The sequence below is a fragment of the Cannabis sativa genome, chromosome 1 (genome assembly GCF_029168945.1).
Source record: "Cannabis sativa cultivar Pink pepper isolate KNU-18-1 chromosome 1, ASM2916894v1, whole genome shotgun sequence".
In the NCBI taxonomy this organism is placed as follows: domain Eukaryota; kingdom Viridiplantae; phylum Streptophyta; class Magnoliopsida; order Rosales; family Cannabaceae; genus Cannabis; species Cannabis sativa.
Window position 1 is genome coordinate 8,222,295 of NC_083601.1, and position 18,298 is coordinate 8,240,592.

Consider the following 18,298-nt stretch of genomic DNA (forward strand, 5'->3'; position numbering starts at 1 on the left):
AATGGTTAGTGCAAGAATTAAGTTCGTCGTCGGGAAATTACATAATTTAACATTTCAGTCTGATTTGTTGGAGAGGATTAGAAAGGTACAACTGGAGGATCCCGAGCTAGTTAAGGTTCGAGACGAAGTAATGGCTGGTCGGCCTAGAGGCTTTTCAGTCTCGAACAGTGGAATGTTGTTATACAAAGCTCGAGTTTGTGTTCCTAATGTTGGTGAGCTTAAGAGAGAGATACTTGATGAAGCTCATACCACGCCTTATTCGTTGCATCCGGGAACCACCAAAATGTATCAAGATTTGAAACCCTACTTTTGGTGGTATGGGATGAAAAGAGATGTGGTGGACTACGTGTCCAAGTGTTTAACCTGCCAGCAGATTAAAGCTGAACATCAGAGGCCGGCAGGGTTACTGCAACCTTTAGTCCTTTCTGAATGGAAGTGGGTGGACATTGCAATGGATTTCGTAACTGGTTTGCCTAGAACTACGAGAATGTATGATTCAGTATGGGTCATCGTGGACAGATTCACAAAGTCAGCTCACTTTCTACCAGTGAAAGTTACATATTTAGTGGATCAATAGGCTGAATTGTACGTGAAGGAGATAGTTCGTCTCCATGGAGCCCCTAAATCTATTGTGTCAGACAGGGATCCAAAGTTTACATCAAAGTTTTGGGTGAGTCTTCAGAAGGCTATGGGTACCAAGTTAAAGTTCAGTACAGCCTTTCACCCTCAGACTGATGGTCAGTCAGAAAGAACTATTCAGATTTTGGAAGACTTACTGGGAGCCTGTGTTATGGACTTTGAGGGTTCATGGAGTAAGTACTTGCCTTTAATTGAATTCTCCTACAACAATAGCTACCAGAGTACAATAGGGATGGCTCCCTATGAGATGTTATATGGTAGAAAATGTCGTTCTCCTATTCATTGGGACGAGACGGGAGAAAGGAAGTACTTGGGTCCAGAGTTAGTGCAGAGGACCAATGAAGCTATTGATAAGATCAAGGCTCGAATGCTTGCTGCTCAAAGCAGGCAGAAAAGTTATGCTAATCCAAAGCGCAGAGATGTTACATTTCAGGCAGGGGAACATGTTTTCCTGCGGGTTTCACCGATGAAGGGTATTAGGCGCTTCGGGAAGAAGGGTAAGTTAAGCCCTAGGTTCATTGGGCCATTTCAGATACCTGAGAAGGTCGGGCAAGTAGCGTATCGGCTAGCTTTACCACCAGTGTTATCGGCTGTTCATGACGTATTTCACATTTCTATGTTAAGGAAATACGTGTCAGACCCGACTCATGTCTTGAGTTATGAAGCCCTTGAACTGCAGCCAGACTTATCCTATGAAGAACAACCTGTGCAAATTCTGGATAAAAAAGAAAAAGTGCTTCGGAACAAGACTATTGCACTGGTTAAGGTGCTTTGGAGGAACAGTAAGGTGGAAGAAGCCACCTGGGAATTGGAGTCTGATATGAGGACTCAACATCCAGAGCTATTCAGGTTAGATTTCGAGGACGAAATCCTTTTAACGGGGGGATAATTGTAATGACCACTTTAGTAATTTGGATTAGTAAAGGCAATTAGCACTAATTTTTATTATTTTATTATTATTTGTGAATTTATTTAATTCTGGACCCCAATATTTAGAAATAAATGTTAGATTTGTAATTTCTCAATTTCGGAGATTTTATTAAACTCTAGGGGTATTATTTAGCTTATATGTGAAATATGTTATTTTTGTAATTTTTTGTTCGGCGACAACGGAAAATGTGATGGATGGCTAGATTGATCACATGGGTAAGTTTAGAACCTTATTTAATAGTGGGAAATATTTTAGAGAAAATAAATTATCGGAATTAAGCGGGGTTATGGAATTTGACCATTTTACCCCTAGCTTTTGAATTACCCTAGTTTTGGGTCAAAGGGAAATTTTGTCATTTGGTAAAATAGTGGGTTAGGTGGCTGCCTTGTATAGTGACACCTAGCATGTTAATTTAGCAAGAGTTAAGTTGATTAAACTCATTTCATTTTGGAGGAAAAATAAAGAAAGAGGAATTAGAAAAAGAGAAGCTTTTTCTCTCTCTCTCTCTCTCTCTCTCTCTCTCTCTCTCTCTCTCTCTCTCTATCTATCTCTCTCTCTCTTCGGCTGAGGCAAAACCAGGGAAAGGATCAATTTGTTCATCTTGTTTTTCTGGGATTAAGCTAGAATTCAAGGAGGTTTCATCTAAGGTAAGCCCTAGAACCTTTGAAGATGTGATTTTAAGCTTTTTCTTTGGTTTAAATATATGAAATTGTAAATTAGGGGCTGTTAAGGTTTGAATTGCCTAGGGTTCGAATTTTAGGGTCTGGTTGAGTTGATTTTATCTTCTTGCAGCTGGTTTTAATTGGTCTTGATGGTTTTATGTAATTTTAAGTTTAGAGTTTAAAGCTTTGGTCTTTAATGGCAAGTTGAGTATTGATGGATTGTTCTGTGAAATTCTGGTTAGAAATGGTTGTTTATGCATTGTATAGGTAACCTGGAGAGTTTGGTTAAGTTTGGTTGAGTTTTGAGTTCAAGGGGAGATTTTTCGGGTTCTCAGCACAGAATCGGAATTCCGGTTCTGGGGGACCTGTGGCAACCGGTCAACTGGTTGGTGACCCAGAACCGGATTTCCGGTTGGGAACCGGTCTGCCTGTTGGGGGAATTTTGAGAACCCTAGTTTTGCCCAATTTTGAGATATTTAGGGTATTGCCATGTGGTTTATCGATAGGGAAACTTTTAGTTTCAAGTTTAAGTCCCGGAAAGTGATTTAGCGAGTCACTCATCTGTGTTACAATTATTGTGATTAGGGCATCCATCTAGCACGAGATTTCCGTTCAGGTCGGCCAGCACACTTGAATTCGGAAAACAGGTAAGAACTGTGTATAATGTATGATGTGATTATCTAAATGTATGTATATGTTAATATGTATACATGCTTATTTGTTGTGATTCATAAACTACCAACACTTGTATGGTTGCGGGGTACAAAGTGCATTGGTAAGGTGTATGATATTTGGAAGTACGTCATGGTGTTACCAGCACTTGTACGGGAAGGTACAAGGTGTCTGTGGTACAACACTAGATAGTACTCAAGGTGCAGTCATACCCTACCTACACTAGTACGAAGGTATACTGAGTGCATGTGGTACATGGTACATGGTCGTATCCTAGTTAGAACGTTCATACTTATCTGTTAAGCTCTGTAAATAGGTGTATGGGCGCCTATTTACAGGTCGAAAATTATATGGTATGTTATATGCATTTCTTGCTGAGTCTGTTGACTCACAGTTTCTGCTTCCATGTGTAGGTAAAGGAAAGGCGAAGGCTGAACAAGAATGAACCTGAGCTCGGGTGAGATTGTACATGTCATGCAGCGCGACCTGGAGTGTTCGGTCTCGGGACATCTGGGAGTAGTATTTTGAAAGTCGCTGTGCGACCAGTAAATTTGTGTATTTTGAAATGTAAATTTTACAAAGTTTGAAAATCGGGATCCCGACACTTGTAAATATTTTACTATATTAAAAAGTTTAATATTTAATGCAAAAGTTTTAATTTGACACGTTTTTCGAGAAAATTCTTTGATTAGCAAAGATTGCACTATAATTGAAAAAGCACTGTAGCGTGCCTTAGCATTAGGGCGTTACAGAAAATATAGAATGACATGAAATGATTTATAGATCGTTCATCCAATGATATGTTATTGAGCTAATTCGAAATGAATAAGCTAAGAGGAATTAGGATAATTTCGTATTTAAATAAGAATCCAACGATGCTCCGATTAACGAGAGTCAAAGTAATCTTATTTATGAAATCTTCTTGTTTCATATTGTAAATACTAGTCTAAGGTGTAATCAATTAATGAACAGCTAGATGTTGCATTTATAATATTTATCATTCGAGATCTAACACTATTATGTTTGTCTAATGTTCAAAATTCATTAGGGATTTGTTCCATTAGAACAACAAACCAAGTTAGACCAACAATGAAGATTCGAAATTAAACTAGAATTTAATAACAGAAAATAACATGGTTCAATATAAATTCATACACAATTCAGAAATTATTAAACACATAGCAAGTAGGAATGACAAGTGAAAATACTAAAACATACAATCCTAAATAATTTCCAAGGTCTTCAACAAACTGATATCAGTGTCCTGTTTAGGCGAGAGTCAGTGATACCATCCATTGAATAGAGTTGTCAGCTCATCTAAATGATAAACATTCTAACAACCTTTTATTCGATCAAGATTGGAATCCAGGGTTGTCCCGTTTAGGCGAGAGTCAAGGCTATTCTATCTTATGAGCTTCCACCATTGTTTCATACTTTTGTAAGTCAAATACAGTCGCCACCATTAGGGTGATCAATACTATATAAAACACTTACAAATAATATTATCTTTCGAGATTTTACGGCGTTAAATTGCTAATGAACGTTCCTCCATTAGGGAGGATTACTCACTAAAACACGAACTATGTAGAACCAACAATGGAGATCGAATGTCCTAATAATAAAGCTCATTATTTAAAGTGTATTTTCTTCTAATATTTATTTTAATCAATTTATTTTAAATATATATTTATTTAATTAAAATTTCCAATTTAGAATGAAAAATTCTAAATATAAATTTTAATTTAATATTTATAAATTATACTTAGATGGATATGAAAATTACACGAATTATTTCCATCTTAGTAATAATTTCCAATAAATATTTAGAAAAATATTCAATTTAAGTTGTTTCAAAATTAATTTAAATTAACTTACAACTCAAATTTAATTTTCTATACATATATATTGCATTTCGAAAATTAAAGTATTTAAGAATACAATTTTCGAAAAATGCTTTAAAATAAAATAAAAATAAAACCTGGAAAAATTATTCTAATTTTATGTTGGCCCAAAATTAATTAATAAAAAAATTAATTTTCAACAAAAATATAATTTTCCTATTTGATTAAATATTTAAGAAAAATTTCAAATATTTAAGTATCATGATTAAGAATCAACTTAAATATTAATTTTCTATTTAATTAAATATCACTAGAAAAATACTTCAAGCAAAACAGATAATATCTATCTAGACTTTCATTGACTAATTAATTCAATTTTTAATTATAATATATTTTAGTTCATTTATTTTAATTAATCATTAAATGAAAAAATCATTGATTTAAGTTGGTCCAAAACTAAAATAAATAATTTTCAACTTTAATCTATTTTTAAAATAAAATTCAAAATTTCTGCATTAAAGAAATGCAATTTCGAAATTGTGGGAAAAAGATTAATGAAGTAAAATAAAATATATTTTGAAAAATTATTCAAATTTAAGTTATTCAGAAATGAGATTTCAAACTTAAAATCATTTTCTATTTAATTAAATAACATGAAAATAATAATATATAAGTATCATGATGAAAATCAACTTAGATATTTAAATTTTCAATTTAATTAAATGTATCAAATTCAAGAAATAAATAATTAAGTATAGAGGAAACTTAATTATTAATTCTAGTTTAATACTAGGAAAAATATACTTAACTTAGATTGTACCAAAATTAATTATTAAACAATTAATTTCAAAATCTATGATATTTTCCTAATTAAATATTAGAAAATATAATTAGTACTAGAAATAACTATTTAGAATATATATCATTAACTAAGTGTTTTTTTAAAATTAACTTTAAAATATTAAATGAAAAATAAATTTCATATATTTTAAAAGTTAATTATGTTGCTAATTCAATTTTAATTAGGTTAGACTAATATAATTCACCTATCACTGGAAAGGACATAACACTTATCCAATGTGTAAGAATACCTATCGCTGATTATATCATGCCAGTCTAAATCCAGTGAACTGACAAATCAGGCAATAAACTTTCGAACATATAATTAAGATTATATTCCACTGTGCTGACAACACTATAACCATTAACAAATTCATATATTCTGGACTTAAATAGAATTCATACATTATATATATATAATCATGAAATAAATCATGTGAACCATGCAACATAAAATGTTATTTCTGATCTTTTTTAATAAGTAAATCTGATTATATTGAAAGGGGTTTTATTTAGGGCTCAAAACCCAACAATTATAATGTTCCCAACCATCCACAATATTAGATTCCAAAAACAGAAGTTGTAAGAATCTTTTTCTCTGAGAAACTTTAACGAGTGAAACAAAGAAACTAATAACTTGAACATGAGCTCATGATTGCTTAAGATTTAGGTCTATCTACTATTGGTCATCGTTATGATATGAATTAGGTCTTTATTGTAAACAACATGTTAGATAAAGACAACTTTATTCATATCGGTCCATGTCATATATAATCTCTATTATATACAGCACTTTCACTTTGATGTCATACTACATCTGTAATTTGAACCTAGATTACTTGTACTGAAGAACAGGCAGTAGTGAACCGTAACTGATTAAAGATTTCATAACTTTAATATATTGATGACTAATTTACGCATAGCTAAGTGATCTTAGTTATCTGTACAGTTACAAGTCACAACCTCATATACGAATAAGAAATTTTTTGATATTTATATATAAATTATTCAGTAATAAATATTAATATAATTTATATTCATGCATATATCAAAATGTTCAACTCTTTATTAATAATTAGAAATATCTTTACAGAATTTTTAAGGCTAAATCCTAACAGTTAGGATTATATTGATGAAATTATTGAGAAATGAAACAAAAAGCATAATTTAAAAAGTTAAACAGATTTGTTTCCAAAAAAATATAGTTAAACAAATTCGAACTCAACAAAGCCCAGCCGTGGATCACACTTATGTTCCATCCAAACTATGCACGATGTGATCTATAGTTCTTAGTAGGCGCATGTAGCCCAAACTACGAAGGAGAGTACCTCCTCTACTAGGGGCGGACAATATCCAATCCAATCCAATCGAAATGAATCGATATAATCTAATCCAATTACAAAAATGCGATATCAATGATTGGATTACATGTTAAAAATTAGATTATAATTGGATTTGATCGGTTATTAGATGTTAATTTGATTAAAATCTAATAAAAAATCAACCAATCCAATTATATGTATATATATTAAAAAATAATTTATATTTATCTATATAATATAAAAAGTATTAAAAAATAATATACATATTTATTATATTAATTATATTTTTAGTAGATTTTTTTGTGTTGAATTTGAAACACTTGATTGCTTTGTGTATTTATTTTCATAATGTTTTGTTTTATTTTAGTAATATTGTTGTTTTAATTATTTAAAACTTTTCGTTGCATTACACTTGTATCTATAATATGTTTATGGAGTATTAAACTTAAATACATCGTAATATTTAGAGTTTACATATTTTTCTTCCTATTTTTAAGTTAATATTAAAATTTAGGTGTATAATTGGATATCCAATAAAAAAAAATGATCCAGTCCAACTATTAATTAGTGGATTAGATTTTGAGGTCTAACTAGATTGGATGGGATGATGATTTTCTAAATCCAACTACTAATTTGATTGGATAGGAGAAAAATATTAGATTGGATCGGATGCCCAACCCTATCCTGTACCACCTACCACCACATGCTGCCATCTTGACCGCGTGGAACCCTATGTATGCCCCCAGCTTGCCATGCATTCCAGTTGGACGCCTCCAGCATCAGATGTCCAACACTCCCCAACTGCCATGCCGTGTGTGATTATGTCAAAACCTAATCCAATAGCAATGCGCTATATGTTCCCTACAATGAGAAAGAAAAGAACAAATAGAATATTAGACTTAGCAAAAATTGCACACCGTAAAAGCCAAAATTCACATTTTTCCTCCATATATATATATTTTACACATAAAAACATATTTACTATTCCCAATTTTTCTTACCTAAATAAATATTCCTTATTTATTTTTACATTATTTGTCACATCTCTTCTATCCTTACAAAATATTTTAATTTTCCAACACTCTTAATTTTATTCTAATTATTTTATCACTTCCGAACACTAATTAAATTAATCAATTTATTTATTTTATTGTCATTAATTTAATCATCTCATTTTGCCTACAAAATAGTGTTGGAAGACTATTTTTCACTTCATATACATCTCTTCAACTTTACACTTATTCCTTTTTACCATTTCTTTCCTTCACCATTTTCTCTTTACCATTTTTATATTTTGAAAAGCATGTCAAGTGTGTCTATCTTTTGTAACTTTTACTTCACTTTAGTTATTAATTAACTTGTAATGTTTTCTTGGATTATTTGAATTTATTTTGTATACATTTTTTTGTGCTAGTATTTTTTTATTTTGTATGTTGATTTCCCATTTGTGAAACATGATTTTGTATGATTGTTAAACTATGCTTTCACTTTAGCTCTTCAATGTCTAAAAATATAGTATTCTTTGATTAAACATTCTCTATCAAATTGTTTAAATCTAAATCTTTAAAGTATAAGTATTATATTTTGCTTAAAATATAACTTCGTTGATTTCTTGTAGTTTTTTAATAAGGTTGTTACACAACTAATGCTTAGAAATTATACCTAACTCAAGAGACAAAAGCACCTCATGGTCAGACTCAAACTCAAGCTTAAAGTCTACTTCCACTATATGATTAAGTTAAAACAAGGAGCTCATCTTTTGAAGGGTCAAAGAAAAAAAAAAAAGCAAGAGAATACATTAACATATTTTAATTTAGTGCAACTAACATGTTGGATCATTATTTCTGTCCCATATAATAATAATGACAACAACAACAACAACAATAATAATAATATAACATGTCAAACATGAGAAAGATTAAGTTTAATTAAAAAAATTAAGAAATATATTAAATGAATGTGCATTAATCTAAGAAAGTGGCAAACATTACAATTAAGTAACTTATAACTGCTTTTAAAAAAAAAAAAAGTAACCTATAACTGATTAAAATTAGTTGATGAGATAGGTGGTTCAATCCAAATTGGATGTTGCTTGCAAATCATGTGGAATATAGTTGAGGGTAAAACGATGAAAATAAACACATATTAAGTATGAGAAATCTTACATTGGTTGCAGCAGAATTAAATGACTCTTTCTGCTCAGATCTCTAACCCTTGTATCCTTTCTGTCGCAGAGTATCACCAAGATCTGAGCCCGAAACTCTTTTAGTTGTTTGGTTTCTTCACAGTCTTACACACTATGATTGAAGACTAACTTGCTATGAATGGGCATGCACTCAATCACTAAAGGCTGAATTTTATTTTATGAAGAACACTAAGGATTTCGAATTAGAGAAGAAGAAGAAGAAGAAGAAGAAGAAGTCTCAAACTCTCTAGTTATCTGACAAGATGAAAACTAGGTCAACAGTCATTAGTAGCATTAGTTGGATAATGAGACCTTTCTTTTCTTTTTATACTAATTCACATAGGGTTAGGATTGAATAATTTGAAATAAAAAATGATAAAATAATAGCAAAAATTCAACCTAATGGCTGGCCATGAAGTGGGCCCATCACTAGTTAGATTTTTGCCATTTTTCTCAACCATTTATCTATTTTTCACAAATACCAATTTTTTGCAATTTCAATTCTATAAATGCCAAAACTATTTATTTAATAATCAAATTAATTATCAAATAAAATTGTCATTTATTATATTTATTAATTAGACTCCACAAAGTCTCTTAATTAACAAATAAACCCTAAAATCCTATTTATTCACAATCAAGTCATATCTTAGTGAAAATTCATAAACTAGACATAGTCTAATTTTAGAATTATAATTGATTAACTAAAATCAATTAACTGAGTCTTACAAGCAGTTTGTCTCAACTAGTATGGGGACCATGGGCCTATATAACTGAGCTTCCAATAAGCAGATATAGAATTTACCAAGTAAATTCTCTAACTTATTAATTCTTCCTTGCACCACTCAATTATATAGAACGCTCTATATGTTCCACGATATAGATACGCTATGAGTTATCCATTTGTTATAATCCTAATAATCAATGATCCTCTATAGATGATTTACATTGAATAGGGACAAATTTACCGTTACACCATTTAATGTATTTTATCCTTAAAACACATAGCAACCTATAAATGATATTTCATTGAACTAATATAATCACTAAAATGAGTGCTCTATCATTTATCTCTATTAAGCCAAGCTCGAAGGAAATCATCGTTTCACTTCTATGTCCAAATAGAAGCGATAGATTCTGTATCTATGATTAGCGCTCAATTGAACTACCATGTCCTTAATCTATATGTCACGAGAAGATCCATTGGTCGACTTTAACGAACAGATTGAAGAACGCAAATAATACAATTGAACTATAACCTAACCATCTCAGGATTGAGATCCTTTGATCTAAGATCAACTAGGTGATATTGAATTGAATAGATATTACGGTAAGTTTATTATATCTAATCCAAGTTCAATATCGGTCCCTTCCGATGCATACTCCATACATCTAACCCAAACTTACTTTAACCAATGCCCTGGAAAGGACATAACACTTATCCATGGTGCAAGTAAACTACGTTGTAGATTATCCTATCAGTTAAACCTTGTGTACTGATAAATCATAAGAATACATTTAATCACACAATCTTGATTACTTTCCACTGTGTTGACAACACAATAAATAAAAATATCTGTGTGATAAGGATTTAGATGAATTTATAAATTAAATAAGTAAATAAATGATCACATGAACCAAATAACACATTAAACAAGTAATAATATTAAATCTGTATCTTTATTGATAATTAAATAGAAAAGATTACATTAAAATAGAGTTTTATTTAGGGCACAAATCCCAACACATTGTGCTGCAGTAGTGGAGGTTCTATGAGCAGATGATGAAGGTGAGGGAGCTGTTATAAAAGCAAGAGGAATCTCTGCATTTGGTCTAGTGTCATCACATGAAACAAAACCAAATGAGTTAGTTTGACAAGTAGAAAAGGGAAAACTATACTCATCAAATATAACATCTCGAGAAATATAAATTTGACCAGGTGCAGCAAGACATTTATAACCATTATGTTTCAAACTATATCCAAGAAATGTGCATTGTTCTGATCTAAATTCAAGCTTATGCTTGTTGTAAGGACGAGTTTTAGGATAACATGCACACCCAATTTTTTTAAAAAGTAGAATAGTCAGGTTATTTTTGAAACAATATTTTGAGAGGGGTACTATTTTGAAGCACAGGGGTAGGTAACCTATTGATAACATAACAAGCTATCCTAATAACTTCATCCTAGTAAGTTAAATGCATTGAGGCTTGGGCAAGAAGGGTCAAATCATCACCCATATGCACCTGCTAAGAACCAAGGTAAGGCTATTTTTGAGTGAATTTGGAAGCATCTGGAGTACAGTGAGATGTAGGACCAAAATTAGGGTACCAGACATAATCCATTACAGTCTTAGCAGTAGCCAGATTAGCAGATGGCTTGGTGACATTAGCAGCACCCACACCAGGAAAATCAATGTTAAATCTCTAATAACACTGAGAGGCAATGTGGCCAAGCCTGGAGTAGATTTGGAAAATAGGTCTAACTCCTTGATTCATGGGAGATAGATTGAGGGGAATAAGAAGCAGGAGAAGTGGACGAAGAACTAGCACGACCAGTTCATAAAAGGAGAATTGAGGATTAGATTGTGATGTTCTAGGGGCACATCAAATTGATTCTAGGTGGCTCTTCCTCGACTAGGAGGAATAGATCCAAGATCAGAGAAGGAACGATTGTTAGACTGAAAAGAACCAGTGCGTTTTCCACAAAATCCACGATTAGTGGCTAGATTGACACAATCAAGATCCTTATGATGAGCTTCCATTTGATGTTCTTGAGACAAAAGTAATGTCTCAATCTCAGCAACAGAGTATTTATCATTTCTTGAATTAATTGAGATAACAAAGGTATCATAATCTGCAGGTAATCCTTTGAAAATAGCTGCTACAATATGTTTAGAGATTTTATGACCAACAGATCCTTATTGATCAACCAAAGTATTTATATGAAGCAAGTAGTCATTTAATGGAAAGAGAACCTTTCTTTAGATTTTGAATTTGTGTAGTGTGCATATCAATTTTTGGAGAGGTCTGAGTAACGAAGTATACCTCAAGAGTTTTCTAAATTTGAGCAGAGGTTTTTGTACCAACAATTCGAGTAAGTATGCCATTAGACATGAAGGAGAGAAGCCAAGAGTATAAGAGCTAATCTTGAACTTCCCATTATTTGAATCTCGGATTGACAATACCACAAACTTCATCTTCATCATGAAGAAATTGTCGCTGAGGTTGAATCATATCACAGATATAATCTTAAAGACGATGGCCACGAATTGCAGATAGGATTTGAGGTCGCCATAACAAAAAATATATCATCGAGTTTGACAGAGACTTTGTGAGAAAATACAACTGGATTAAAGGCATGAGCTAAAGCAGAAGATTGAGCAGCCATGGAAGAGGATCAACGAGAACAATCAAGTAACAGAGCGAAGATGCGGAAGCGAAAAATAAAAAGTTGCTATGATACCATATTAGGAAGAATAAGAATGAGAGAAAATAAAAATGTGTATATTATTCATTCACAGAAAATATGAGCATCGAAGCTCTATAAATACAATCGTATAGTTAGGTTGTTAGAGAAGAAGACTAACAAAATTAATTACAGAGAAAGTTGTACAAAAGAACAAAAATAACTAATTAGTCCTAACTAACAACTGTACAAAAAGGCCTAACTAACATGATGTGTGATTGGGCTAAGTTAAAAATGAAGAGTGATTGTAGAATATAAATAATACAAAAGGATCTTTAAACTTTTTCAAAAGAAACTGAATAATGATATTATTCAAAAAAAAAAAAAGTATTAATTGTTAAAAGAAGAAGATGAAGAAACAAGAGATAACTGTAATATAATAATAATAAAGGTAAATACCATTTTGGACCCTATGTTTTACAAAAGTTACAGATTGGACCCTGTGTTTTGTTAAATGACAAAATGGACCCTGTATTTTCTAAAATAGTAAAAATAGGACCCTGGGCTTAATTTTTGTTGGTTTTTTTTTTTAATACAACTTACTTGAAGACAATGCTTAATACGAACAGATACAAAAAATGTAAACAGTTTTGTCATAGCACTTTTAGATCGGATTATAATTAAACTTTATTTTGACAAAAAATCAATTCAAGGTCCTATTTGTACTATTTTAAAAAATACAGGGTCCATTTTGTCATTTAACAAAACACAGGGTCCAATTGGTAACTTTTGTAAAACAGAGGGTCCAAAATGGTATTTACCCTAATAATAATAATAATAATAATAATAATAATAATAATAATATATACAAAATGTTGTCATATTTCATAACACATATTAACACCATGCACCAAATTTATTTAACCAATCAAAAGTTAAAAAAAAAAATGCTCTCACACGTAAAAGTAAAAGTAATAATTTGAACTTTTTTTTTATATATATATTTTTATATTTAACATGAATAAATAATATAAAGATAAAGTAACTAATTTATAGTGTAATGAAAAAGAATAAAATAGAAAAAAATATATATATGGTTTTTGTAATATATGAGTGAATTGTAAGGAACAATGACGTCTTTGTTTTTTTTTAATAAATTTTTGGGTGAGAGTATCAATTAGGAACTTTTTTGTTCTTGTTATATAGAGAAATGATGTATATTATAATTATACTTTAAAAAATTATAAATTATTTTAAGTTTCAAAAATAAAATTCAAATATTTAATTATATAAATACTTATTTTATTTTCTATGTGTATAACAAGTTATTTCGAACTCAGACAACATACTTATTATAGTTACGATATAAAAAAATTAGAATGTAATTTTTTGAAGTATGAAAAATAAGAAAGGAAAAAGTTAAAAAATATTTCTTCTTTATACATTAATTAAACTTACCTTCAAATAAAATTTAACTCAAATATACTTTATTTTATGAGTATTGTACCTAAATTATCCTCACACTCTAATTTCAAATATAATAGATTTGTATTTTTTTGAGATGGATGTGTAGGTTTGTGAGAAAGTTTGAGCAAAAATTTACTTAGAGAAATGAAGACTATCGTGAAGTGGTAGGAGTAAAATTGGTAAAACGATTAAAAAAAATAAATATAATAGATTTTGAAGGAGGAGGTAAAAATTAGAAGCTTGGATTTTTCTATTTTTCTGTTTTTTATTTTTTATGAAGAAAAAAATTACTTATTACTTATTAGGAATCTTGGATTTGCATGAAAGAGTGTGGACCACTAAGGAAATGAGTCCATTGAAGAGATGGGTCGGACTTTATACCTACAGAAAAACATTCAAATTCTACCACTCAATAATCATCATTTAAGGATTCCTACAAAAATACAGATCTGACTCTAGAGAAACAACAAAATATTTTCATTATTTTTTTTTCGTTTGATTATAGTTTTGCAAGGAAATGTCATACCTTCATGTCACAAGTCATTAGAAAAAAAATAATAAAAAATACAATGAAAAAACAAAAGATAATTATATGAAAATACAGTATAAAATATAATTCAATATAATATTATATAATATAGTATAGTGTAATATAATGTACCAAACATGACAAATATCAATTTAATCTTATCAAGTTTGAATCAAAAGCAACGAAAAAAGTGAAAGTTACATAAAATATGGGATTTCATAAAAAAATTAGAAAAATATGACATTTATAGGTTTGCCACTCTTCTATGGTATTTTTTCACATTTAAGATTTTTTATGGTATTTGATATGCCATATTTTTATAAACTTATTATCCAATCTCATATTTTATGTTTTTGTTTTTAGCTTAATTAATTTTATTTTTTTTTAATTTATTTTACATTTACATTTAAGAGTTTCTTTTTATTTGGAAAATTTACACCAAATACTACATTTATTTTCAAACATTACATTTTTAATTTGACAAGAACATTATACTTTTATACTTTTCTTAATTTTTTTTTTCTTTTTTACTGTTTTTTACTTATTGAAGCTTCAAAAAGTTTTTTATTTTTGTCTTTTTTATATATATTTTTAGTCAATTTTGACTATCTTTTTTCTTCTCAATTTTTAAGTCAGGTGCTACTTTTTTTTTCTTTCTTTCTCTTATCTCTCTCTATTTTTTTTTCTAATTTCTCTTTGTGTCTCTTTTTTTTTTTTAATATTTTTCTCTTAATATATATAATAAGTGTACATTTTTATATTTCATTTTTTTTTTCAAAAATTAAACTTGTTTTTTATTTAAACTACTATTTGTTATTTTTTTTGTTAAAAACTAATTATTCCATTAAAAACAGCAGAAAAAAAAACCAGTTTCATCAGCATCATCCTGAAAAAAAAAAAACAATATAAAAAATCATAATCTAAAAAGAATCCAAACTTTAAAAACTAGTTTCATCAACATTGGAAGGAACTAATAATTTCATTTAAAGAATAAAAAAAATAGTTTCATCAACAAGATAATGAAAAAAATTACAATCTAAAAACGATACTAACTTTAAAAACCAGTTTCCTCAATATTAAAAGAAACGAATTATTTCATTAAAAGAGGCAAAAAAAAAATAGTTTCATCAATAACATAATAAAAAATACACAATGCCTAATAACTAAACTTTTACAAACGATACTAAATTTATAAACCAGTTTCGAACATATAAATTTTATATCAATACCTAATAATCAAACTTCTAACTTCATTCTTTATTTTGGCATTTAATTTTTTATTTGCTTGCTCAAAAATTAAAGTTAATTTAAATATACAATATGAAGCAAATATAACAAAGAGAATCATAAATTAAAATCAAAGAGAAAAAAAAAAGAAACAAAGAAAATTAAAGAGACAAAAATACAATAAAAAACCATAAAAGAATAACAAAAAAAAAAAAAACACTGGAATGTGAGAAACCAGTTAGTAAACCAACCAAAATAAAAACAAACAAATAAAAACCAGTTTCTTGAAATAAATTAATAAAAAATTGAATAAAACTCAAACATGAACAACAATAAAAAAAATCAGTTATAAAAACTAGTTACTTAAAAAAACCAGTTATGAAAATAATAAAATAATATGTGTGTCAGAAACTGATTAATTAAAATAAAATCAAAATTGTTGTTCAAATATCATATAATAATAAAACTGGTTTTATACAACCTAAAAAATATACAATAATATCATAAAAATGGAGCAACCCCATTACAAAACAGTTTAAACCTGTGAAACCAGTTTTGACGTTATAAAAAATCATAACAAAATACAAATGTTAATAATAAAATTAATTGAAACCAATTTCATCAGACAATCAAATAAAAACACACACACACACACAAAAATACAAAAAAAAAAATACTAATCACAAATATAATCAAAACAACACATAATGCATACCAGTAATTTAATAACAAAATATAAGTGTAAGTTTCGAACTTAGAAACAAAATAATAAAAAAGTAACTAGATAAAAAATTCTAATAATATAATGAAACTATTTTTTTTATTCTTTTAATGAAATTATTAGTTTCTTTCAATGTTGATGAAACTGATTTTTAAAGTTTATATTATTTTTAGATTATAATTTTTTATATTGTTTTTTTTTTCAGGATGATGTTGATGAAACTGGTTTTTCTTTTTTTTTTTTCTGCTGCTTTTAATGAAATAATTAGTTTTTAACAAAAAAACAAAGAAAAAAAATAGTAGTTTAAATAAAAAGAAAAACAAGTTTAATTTCGGTAAAAAAAATAATATCTATAGTTGAGATCATTTTTTATTTATTGTAGTATTTTATTTTTTTAAAAAAGAAAAAATAAATAAAAGAAAACACAAATTTAAAGTTTTTTATGACATTCCTCATGACTTTTTCTTATATTTGTAAGTTTTTTTTAAAAAATGTCATATTTAGTGTAATTAAGTTTCTATGCCATATATATCAATTTAATCTTATCAAGTTTGAATAACGAAAAATAACTAATATCAGCAAGTGGAAACAAAGTGTGAAAGATATCCAAAATAATAGGAGTAACAAAAAAGGGGACATTAAGAAAAGAGACATAGCCACATTATCAGAATCAGTCTCATCGAATCTAACATGTAATTTTATTTTATTTTTATGAGGAAAACTAACATGTAAATTAATGTAGAGAGATTAACAAAATTGCAAGACATTCAGAATAAAATTTGTGACATTCATATCCTACTTTTATTAAGTCATTATATCTCTGTGTTATTTATTTTTGTGAGAGCTCAACTATTTTGATAATAATTTGAAATTCTTAAGGGAACTATTCAAAATATGGTCTTTAAATAGTTGAAAAATAAGCCATAGAAACATTAACAAATGCATATTTCCAAAAACTCAAGTGTAATTTTCATAACTTTTCACTGTTATTTAATTCTCATTTTCTATGTTATGTTTTTGTTTTTTTTTTATTTTTTCTAACAATACCATAATGCTTGTTAAATGTACATTTTTGTCATGATTTCACGGGCCCTTTTTTATGGAACTTTTGTTATCAATTTTTGGCCCAAAACCCATGGAAGAGCCATTTTGGGCATTTGACATAGGGATATTTTCATAAATACCCAAAACCACACAACAAATTATAAAATACTGATTTACAGTTTTTTTTTTTATTAAAAAAATAAATTATAGACTTGTGAAATTTTATTTTTTTACAAAAATATGAATTGTTATTTTATATGTTTATGTTTATGTTGTTGTTGGTGTTTTTTTTTTTGATTTTTTTTTATGTTGCATTATTTGTACTATGTTATTTATATAAGCTTCCGAAAAACGTCATTTTTTAAAAAAAAAAAAATAAAAACTATAAAAAAGTAAAACCCATAAAAATATTTTTTTTTAAAAAAAAAAAAAACTTACAGAATTTGGGTTAACTTTTACAATAATACTGTCACACGGAAATTTTTTCAAAAGTACTGTATTAAGAAAGATTAAGTTTAATTAAAAAAAATTAAGAAATATATTAAATGAATGTGCATTAATCTAAGAAAGTGGCAAACGTTACAATTAATTAACTTATAATTGCTTTCAAAAAAACAAAGTAACTTATAACTAATTAACTTATAACTGCTTTCAAAAAAAAAAAGTAACTTATAACTAATTAAAATTAGTTGATGAGATAGGTGGTTCAATCCAAATTGGATGTCGCTTGCAAATCATGTGGAATATAGTTGAGGGTAAATTATAGTTGAACTTGAAAGTTTGATTTTCGAGGTTGTATACTCCTAAATCAC